Source organism: Rhopalosiphum maidis, chromosome 1 (genome assembly GCF_003676215.2).
Source record: "Rhopalosiphum maidis isolate BTI-1 chromosome 1, ASM367621v3, whole genome shotgun sequence".
In the NCBI taxonomy this organism is placed as follows: Eukaryota; Metazoa; Arthropoda; class Insecta; order Hemiptera; family Aphididae; genus Rhopalosiphum; species Rhopalosiphum maidis.
In genome coordinates, this window is record NC_040877.1 from 93,553,325 (window position 1) to 93,563,823 (window position 10,499).

The following is a 10,499-nucleotide window of genomic DNA, read 5'->3' on the forward strand; positions in this document are numbered from 1 at the left end:
ACTCTAAAAACGTGAAAACCTGTACAAGGGACCGACGGACCTTCCTCCTATATCAGAAAATTGCCGAAAATCCAAATTTAAACCACCTAAGTTCGGTAAAAACCACTTTTTTGAAAAATAATGCTATGCAAGTTTTCGTAGTGAAGGATTTATTTTTCGACTCTAAAACTTTATACGCATTGTCAGACAGGTCCCTAAAACGGTTTACGCGCAAAAAAACGCCAAATAGTCGATATTTTATTTTTATATTACAGCCCCCCACGATTTTCGTTCATTTATTCACGTTTTTCACCAAAAAAACTAAATTTACGTATTTTTCAGACGGAAGCATACACGCGATGACTCTAAAAACTTGAGACCTGTACAACAGACCCTCGGACCTTCCTCCCATATCAGAAAATTTTCGAAAATCCAAATTTAAACCACCTAAGTACGGTAAAACTACTTTTTTGAAAAATAATGTTTTGCATGTTATCGTGGTTTAGGATTTGTTTTTCGAATCTGAAACTGTGCACGCATTGTCAGACGGGTCACTAAAACGGTTAACACACAAAAAAATTCCAAATAGTCGATATTTTTTTTTTATACTACGGCAGGCCACGGCCTGTGTTTATTTTTTGACATTTTTCCCCTTAAAATTTAAATTTACGTATTTTTAAGACAGAAGCGTACACGTGATGACTGTAAAAACGTGAAAACCTGTACAAGGGACCGATGGACCTTCCTCCTATATCAGAAAATTGCCGAAAATCCAAATTTAAACCACCTAAGTACGGTAAAACCACTTTTTTGAAAAATAATGTTTTGCATGTTATCGTGGTTTAGGATTTGTTTTCGAATCTGAAACCGTTTTAGGGACCTGTCTGACAATGCGTATAAAGTTTTAGAGTCGAAAAATAAATCCTTATAAAAATAATGCTTTGCAAGTTTTCGTGGTGAAGGGTTTATTTTTTGACTCTACAACTTTATACGAATTGTCAGACAGGTCCCTAAAACGGTTTACGTGCAAAAAAACGCCAAATAGTCGATATTTTTTTTATATTACGGCCCCCCACGATTTCTGTTCATTTATTGACGTTTTTCACCAAAAAATCTAAATTTACGTATTTTTCAGACGGAAGCGTACACGCTATGACTCTAAAAACTTGAAACCTGTACAACAGACCGTCGGACCTTCCTCCCATATCAGAAAATTTCCGAAAATCCAAATTTAAACCACCTAAGTACGGTAAAAACCACTTTTTTGAATAATAATGCTTTGCAAGTTTTCGTGGTGAAGGGTTTATTTTTCGACTCTACAACTTTATACGAATTGTCAGACAGGTCCCTAAAACGGTTTACGTGCAAAAAAACGCCAAATAGTCGATATTTTTTTTTTATATTACGGCCCCCCACGATTTCTGTTCATTTGTTGACGTTTATTAATTATAAACATAATTTTCATTTTATTTATATTTTAATAACAAATCAAGATATATGTTAATGATCTAACAAGTAATAAGAAAGATAATACTTGCCGAACATGAAAAAACTTGCTGTAAGAGCTATTAATTATGTAATACATATTATTATGAAAAAACGGTGTAAATGTTTGAAACAAAAAATTATTTTCGGAAAAAAATTTGCCATATTGACTAACAGTTGGTATAATAATACATTTTATAAATGAAATAAAATTGAAAATTTGAAGAAGGATAATAAGAATAATAACAAAAAAAGGAAAAAAGCATTGACAGGACGACACGAAATTAGGCGGCAGGTGGGATACGAGATGGCTATTCGGTGCAAAAAAGCAATTTGACAGCTTCGGCCGGGGAGTGATGGTTGACGGCGAGCGGCTAGTGCGCAATGTTATGCGCGAGTCAGACGGCGGTACAGAAGACGAGTCTTCGACCATCGACGAAGACCAAAACGACACAGGGCGAGTGATGATAAATCGGCGACCACCGGAAGGACGCGACCCGGCCGGCTTCAGTTCGCCTAGCGACGAAAAGGAGAGGTATGCTCTCACATCGCTACTTGCGTGTCCCGTAGTCGGCCGTGTCTGTCATCCGTATTACCCCCACCCACCACTTTACCTGATTTTGTCGCCGTCGTCCCAACGAAGTCTTCGGTGGTATTGGAGGGGTAATGACTGTGGACACCGTCTCAACACACGCAGCAGCAAAAACGTAATGCGGAGCGTTTAATCCACTTAAACCTAACCTAACCTAACGTGCTCGGGTAGTATATCATGAGTACTGCCCGGGAATAGTGCATTAACATTTAATATCTTTAACTTAGAATCAAAATCCTAGAAATCCATAGAAATCCTGTATCTCTGTAAAATCTAGATAGTACAAAATTATTATAAATATTCTCAAATTTGCCAAATAAAAAAAAAAATTAATTACCCATTACGAATATCGGTAAGTTCATTAACATTTTTTGGAAATTTAACTCAAAGGTTAAATATTTCGGGTAGGTTAAGTGCAACCATAACCTCGCTTAGGCAATGGAATACTGTTGGTTTTGATAGAGCCATAAATCGTCTATAACCAATAGGAAACTGGTATGAGCCCGCAGCCAAAATATTCAAAGTTACAAAAATCTAAATAATAAATAAATCGTAATCAATAACAATATATAATAATAAAAAATTAACTGAAATCCGGAAAAAAATACAACAAAATCTCAATAACAATATATATCGCATGCGACAAAGTTTATCACGATATCAAGAATTGGCCCCCCGACCACGATTGATCTGAAAGCGTGCTCTGTCTCGTATCCCCCCCCTTACCCAATTTCTTGTCCGATGTTCTGCCGACATCTACTTGGGTGCGGGTAGGAGTGGTGTCTGCGGACCCCGTAACATGCAACAGCATAAACATAAAGCGGGGCTAATCCGGTTCCACGTAGATGCAAAACGCCTCCTACGGGGTAGTAAGTTAACGCTTATGATTGTCACTGCCGCGTGCTTATCAGGCAAACCTGCCAGGACGCTCACTTCCTCGCACAACTTCTCTATCTCCACCGGGCAGTCCACGTCATCGCATACTACAGCATCTTGAACGAGTGGTAGTTGAACATTTTTAGGTGTTTTATTTTTTAATTATAATATTTTGTTTCATTCGATTGAACTATTAGGTACATGTAAACATTTTATAGAATACCTATAATACCTAAATAAACTTAACAAATTTTTACTTTTGTAATACTGCATATAGTCTTTGAGTTTAATAAATTATACATACGCGTTCCTAAGCCAGGATGAATCCCACGGACTATATAATGATAAATGTATAATCATATATAAATATCCACCTTGTGTATAATATATAATAAAAGTTATTTCCGATCGATTGAAAGGCAAGGAAAATATAACATCATGACAACGCGAATGTGTTTTGACGTCGTTGTTTTTTGTTTATTTAGCAAAGTATTTAAATTTTGAAAAATTACCAACGATATTTAATTTTTAACCTAATATGTATATGACATAGACGAGTTTGTGATTATTCTTTTACTTTATCTTTTTATTTAATAACTCATATTATATGAGTCATATATTATATAATACATTCGTAGAATATAATACAATAATACAATAATAATTCGCGTTTACAGAGATTTATCAATTCACCGTATTATAATATTATTCTTAATTCAACCAACCACATATCGTTCATGTTTCACTTTGGGACACCAAACTTTTTACACTACTAATATGTTGTATTCTATTTTATAGGTAATAATGTAGAGCGCCTACGACGTGCAAAAGTTTGTTTGCACTACGGTATCACGATATTCAATCGATGCACCTTCACTTGAAGGTTTTATACGTCGCAATATAACAGGTGTCACCAATTAATATGTTTGAACTAAAATTATATTATACTGCAGAATTCATGCATATTATATAAACATCATGTATACTGGAAATCATTTTATCTTACGTACCTATGCAAATATATAAGTCGATAAAACGCCATTTTACTATTTTTGTGAGAACTAATTTATTTTTATTTTTAGTCATTGTTTCCGTAAACTATTTAATTGATATATTATCAATGTTTATTCATTCATTATTATACATATATTATTAAATATTTAATATAATTATAAGAAATTGTGTTATGACATAATATTATATATAACTGCACTGCTTATTGAACCCGTTTGTAGTTCGATCTAGATAACCTTTAATAACCAAAGTCCAATCAGGCCCGGCTCAAGTGTTTAAACACACCTATCAAACTTAGATTTTGCCACACCTTACATGTAAATAATTCATAAAACCTATAATACAAAAAATACTTGAGTGCAAATCGACCTTATATTGATAATACAAAATTACTAACCTAACGCGTTAAGAATATTATCATATTATTGTAAATTGTTATTATCATTTAGTTTTGAATATTTTCATAATTGATTAATCATTATCAATACATCGTATCACGACTACGTATTATTATTTTGATTTTACTGTCGGAGTTGATTATCTATCCCGCCATTCTCAATACTTTTTTTACTTTGATATACTGTTTATAATATTTTTTATACTCCATATTCTCCTTCCATTCCGTTTTTCATAAAATCTATATGAATTACAGTCCACTATCACCGCACAGCTAGTGCAGTACTGTTTCAAGACGACCAGCAGTAACCACTAGCCACAATCGATCGGCCGTGAGCAGACAATATTACCTGGTAATATAAACAATTATGCCATCTACCCACCACGGCTTGCCCCTTACATAAAGCTGTTGTATCAATATTTATAGATACAATTAAAATAAATTAAATATATTGTTAATATTATTATTACTTTATTTTGGGTTTAATTAAATGTGTACGTATAATAAGTTTAAAAATGTTAAGACATGTACTCGCATCATTTATTACATGTCTTATAAGCATCTGGTACCAAACTCGACTTAGAAAAAATGTCTGAACCATCACTGATTTCAACCACGATGTGACCTATAATTCAGTTAAGCGGTGGATCTTTTTCAGTTGAACGTGGACGACGACGGAACGCGACGCAGCTGATACGATGAGAACTGTGAAGATGCTTCCTCGGCAGTGGTCGCGGGTACAGTTGTCACAGTGTTTCAACTCGTTGAGCTCGAGATGATTTTGTTCGTGATATTTGCGACGGTTTCCGTTGAAGCTCATATTGTATATATGTCAATGTCGTCCATACACGTGATCACTGCCGTCTGTCCTCGATCGACATAGTCGTCACTCGTCGGTAAGCACTCCAGCCCATCGCTGTCATTAAATGTCGTCCCTGTCCAATAGGGGGAGCGTATGCCTAGACTAGACAACGACAATATTTCGTGTGTTATAGTACATAATAACTGTAGAAAATAATAATACGTTAATCAAACGATTATAAAAATATTTTATATGTATAGCGTCTATTTTAGGTTTTATTATGATTATTTAAGTACCTTGTAAGATTTTTTATTTAATTTTTAATATAATCAATATTTAACCTACAGTGCTACGATGCTCAAATCAAATTGGTCACTGTATACAATCGGTCGAAGTGCACAATGCCCGATTTTTTGCTTTTTCCGTAACATAAATACGTAAATAATTGCGGCCCTAGGAAACAGAATATTGATTTTTCTGACTTTTTACATATTCCTGTACAATCAGTCCCTTTGAACTGCTGCGACAGTACTACGCTTTTTAATACCTATATCTAGTTGTATATTTTTTTCATTGGTTTCAAATTGTTTTCGGGTATATTCTTACAAGTAAAGTTCTCCTTGGTAGTTTGAGCTACTAACTATTGAACCTATTTCAGAGCCAATTCTTTTTAAATATCTCTTGCAAATAGCTCAAAATAATTTTTCTTTGTTGACCAACTCCACAGTTTCAATCTCCGGTGTTTCCATAATGACGTCTTCTGGTTGGCTCATGAAAATTTTTAAGACTTCTATAATTGCTATATCTCCGAACAACGTGTGATGTACGTCGGATCTACTGCAGCTGTTGTTCTGCGTGCATAGTGCCATCATGCTTTGAATAATGTTCATAACACTTACCAATTGAGTAGATCAACATAGATGATGCTAAAGCCGTTATTAATTAAGTTGAATTTTATAAGACAGGTACATTAATATTAATATTAATATGTGGCTTAATGTGGAGAAAATGTAGTTGATAATATTAAACGTCTAGGACTGTTGAAATCAAAATAAACTCGAAATAAATTTCTTCCGTCATAGGCACCGAGAATTTCGAACATTTTCCATGCGACAGTTATTGCGATGTTTATAATACTAGCCAGCATGTACCTACGTTTATCATCCTAATCGGCCAGTATAGGTATAATATTTTTAAAGGACGACTTTGATTTGTACTGTAATTTTAAGTGTTTTATTTTTAATTATAATATTTCACTTCTTTCAATTGAACTATACGTACATTGAAACATTTTAAATCGCATAAGTAGGTACCTAAATTATATAATTGACATAAATACACCTACCTACTAACTAAGCATACACCAGAGCTCACTAATCTTACTCAGGGACCTCTTCAACTTTTTTGAGTTACTATATCATAATTCTCGTAAATCACACAGGTAAGTAATAGCACAATACCAAGTATTTCGATTACTCGCAAGTACACGGTATATTATTTTTGTGACAATGTAACATTTATATGATTATATAACACGCAATATTAAAAAAATAAGCAGATTGTTGATTCAATTTACAATATTATAATATGTTATAACTTAATAAACAGTCGAACAACTGTCAACCAACTACAGTGTGCTTGTGCAAGTCTCGTGATCCTGAATTTTTGTGAATGCCACCGGCAGGTTATTGATCGTTTTCGACACGTCGTACTGATTCTTCATTCGGAGACAACAACGGGTCGAGACGCACACACATGTCATCAGCAATCATGATACACCGGCAATAATTCGTTGGTGGTGACGGTCCGTCGGGTCGAGGCGACGGTCTATAATAATAAGAACCGATCCAAATCTCTCCTGCACATGGTGTACTTCGGTGAATTGACGATCGCTGCGAAAATTGCCCGTCACTAGGCGACTAACGCGGTGGGCTCGCACACCACGACGCTGTATTACGTTATTTGTCTCGTTTTTTTTGTCTTTTCGACGATAAGTATAGTGATAAGACAAACATTATAAATTAAATACTTTTGATGATTGTATTGATATTATGATTTAATTAAATCTAAGTAACAAGGCTAGGTACTTATGACTAATATATTAACGATTTAAAAATCATATAAATTGTATTCGCCGTCATCTCTAAGTTTTAGAAAATTTGTGTAGAATGTCGTACCATGTTTATACTTTATTCTGAATATTAATTCTAATAATAATGTTTTATTATGCGATCGTTCTTTCGATATTATACAACACTAAGTTTATAAAATATATCCTCATGACTTATGTATTTTGGTAGTATCCGGAGTCGAGACATTGCTTAACTCGCTATTACATTGAGTCGTTTGTTTTACCATTCTTTACTTAAGGTACTCTCCGAGTGCTTTATCTTATAAATACATATACAACAAATTATGACTAACGAAAATTAGATATAACTGAAACTACGAATTATTTATGGCATAACACAGTGTACGCGGACGGGACAAGGTTAAAAAGAATATTTAGTATATGGCATAGTCACCTCGAAATATAATATTCTCTAAAGTCTTGGCCGGTCGGAGGTGGAAGAATATTGCGAACGTTTTTTTTTTTTTTTTTACTGTGCGTAACGATTGTAACAGACGGCAAACAGATGCGGTGTGTGATGTTATTGTGCGCGTAGACAGTGGTGATTAACATGCGATTAAAGTGCTGCGGATTCGGTTATCACCGGCGACATAACTCGGACATCGATATCCGATAACAGAAAATACGAGGCAGCAAGTAGAGCATCGCACAGGTTCTGGTAATGGATAATAATTATCGCCTCGTCAGTTATGTTAACGGTTAAAGATATGTCTTTAATATATGTCTATAATATAATGACTGCATCCGGTCGCCGTCGATGTCCACGCATCAACATCGTAACCGGATATTCTTAATCGGCACAGCTGAAAGTTATATTCCAACCAAATCACTCGAACGCGCATCTAATATTAATCTTTTACCGCTGTCCGCTGTCTGACTCGCAGTACTACTGTCCGCTGTCCATTTCACCATTGCCACTAGCCTCACTGTCATGATATGTTATAATTGGTTGCTTTCGGTGATTAACAATCTGCATGTGTACATAAATTATTATTATTTTCGTTAGTGTTGCGTGTACTGGTTATAATATTGCATTTTAATATAATATCTATATACAGTATAATCCGCTTAATTGGGACATATTTGGCATATTAACCGAATAACTAACAAACCGATACATGTCCGGACTAGGCCAATCTTTCCCTTTTATGTGGTGTCCCAAATAAGTGGATACTATAGTATATATACATAGATAATTTGAATACGACAACGAGTCTGTATTTAATGTAACTGTTTTGATAATGCATGTATTATGTAACTACCTCAAAATATAATATTAAAATCAAGTAACCGAGATAACGTGTTTTCATTTGTCTGTGTTTAGTCGACCAACTATTTTTTACGTATTTTAATAAGTGGCAATGTTTGTGTGTAAGAAATCAATTTAAAATAATAAGTATTAATATATATAATAATTAACATATTATATCATTAGAATTATATTAAATCACAAGCCTGTAATATTAGTAATTAAAGTCTCATATACTTAAATAATAGAATTAATGACATTTAATTTATTCTTTGACTTTATTTATGTGCAGTGTTAATTTGTATTAATTTTAATAATATTAAAGCTCGTCAATTTTTTTCTGAATCACTTCATGTTAGGTATAAGGTTAAATTAGTAACGGCACAGAAAACTTTTCTAAACCGAGTTTGGTATTAGCCCGTAAGGGTCATATATATGTAATAAATGATACGTAGGTGTGAAAAAGCACAAATTTAATTCGCGTTTATACCGTTACGGTATTCTTTTGTTTCTTAGCTCCGTTAAATATATCTGCAGTGTCTATATCCCTTGAACTAAAGTTATGCCTAAATTTAAATTCGGAGCTGAGTGATGATTTCATAGGCACACTTGGCTATACCCTTGCCACGCCACTGGCTATATACCTATTAATTAATTTGTAGTACTTTGGTGTTTAGTAATTAGTATTATTTCTAATATTTTTATGTTGGCTATGGACATAACATAAACGTAAAATATTATTAATTTTTATGTTATAATTTATAATAAATGCTTATAAAATAATACGCTAACTAAATAATGTTTGTTATTGTTATCTTTAAATAAATATTATGAACTTATAAACTGCATAACTATTAAACTGATTATTTCTTATTATTATTAATAATAAACAATATATCAGTTTTAATTATAATTATTATTGTACTTAATTTAATTGAGTTTTAAAACCGTTCTGTAAAATGTTTACAAATATTAAAAACCGTAATTTTAGAACCGTCCATTGAATGCTCTTCACAAAAAGTTTTAAATTATTTTGTAAAATCTTAAGTTTATTATTAAACAAATATTTCGATGAACTCATTTTTAAATTAAAAAAAAAGATTTATTTTTGTTCCTAATACTTATAAGTTATAACACTTAATCAATATTTGAACTTAGCATTGTATGTAAAAGCAAAAATTATCTACTCATATAAAATATGTTGCATTGAAAATCTATTTATAAATACCTTTAATTCTGAAATAGGTAATTCATTATACAATGATAACTATATAAAAATTAATACATAATCAGTCAAATACAATAATTAAATTTTCATCACTTATTACAAAAATATGTGGTAAACTGTATATCTTTCTCATGTAATCATATAAGGTATGAATTAATTGAATAACTTAATTAATTAAGTATTGTAGTTCAATACGTTTTTATATTTACATAAGTTTCTGCAATGCTTCGACATCTATGACGATGTTTGAATGTTGTTGCATATTCTCATATAAATTATTCATCTACAAGTAATTATTTTAGTATTAAGAATAGAGAATAGAAAATAGAGACTTAGATACCAACTCAACTAGGCACTAGAGCCAATTATATGCTTAAAAATATTAAAATTGAATATTTTTATGTTATTATAATAATATTATAAATTAAAATTATAATAAAATATTAGTATATTCCACAAATTAACAATAGAGAGATAACTATGTTACCGGAAATAATTGTTTTTATTAAGTTTATGTAAACACCGTGCTATATTTTAATATATATTTTATAAATATGTATAGATGTCTAGTATTTGTTTTAAGTAACTCTTGTTTTTTTGAATTAAAAATATTTATAACTTTTTATTCATAAAAAAAAGTCTAAATTTGTTTATATTTAAACATTTCAAACTATACCTAAATGTTTAAATCATATTTAATATTATTATTATTCTTATTACCTATTATATAATACCTTGCTATTGAT

General features: G+C 32.1%; 1 long non-coding RNA gene across 1 annotated transcript; it reads left to right on the forward strand.

Annotated features, from left to right (window-relative positions):
- Positions 1-4,522: 4,522 nt before the first annotated feature.
- On the forward strand, positions 4,523-7,453 carry LOC113549555. The gene is made up of 3 exons (XR_003404934.1): positions 4,523-4,695; positions 5,002-5,239; positions 6,754-7,453. It is a non-coding gene; the product is annotated as an uncharacterized LOC113549555 (long non-coding RNA).
- Positions 7,454-10,499: the final 3,046 nt, after the last annotated feature.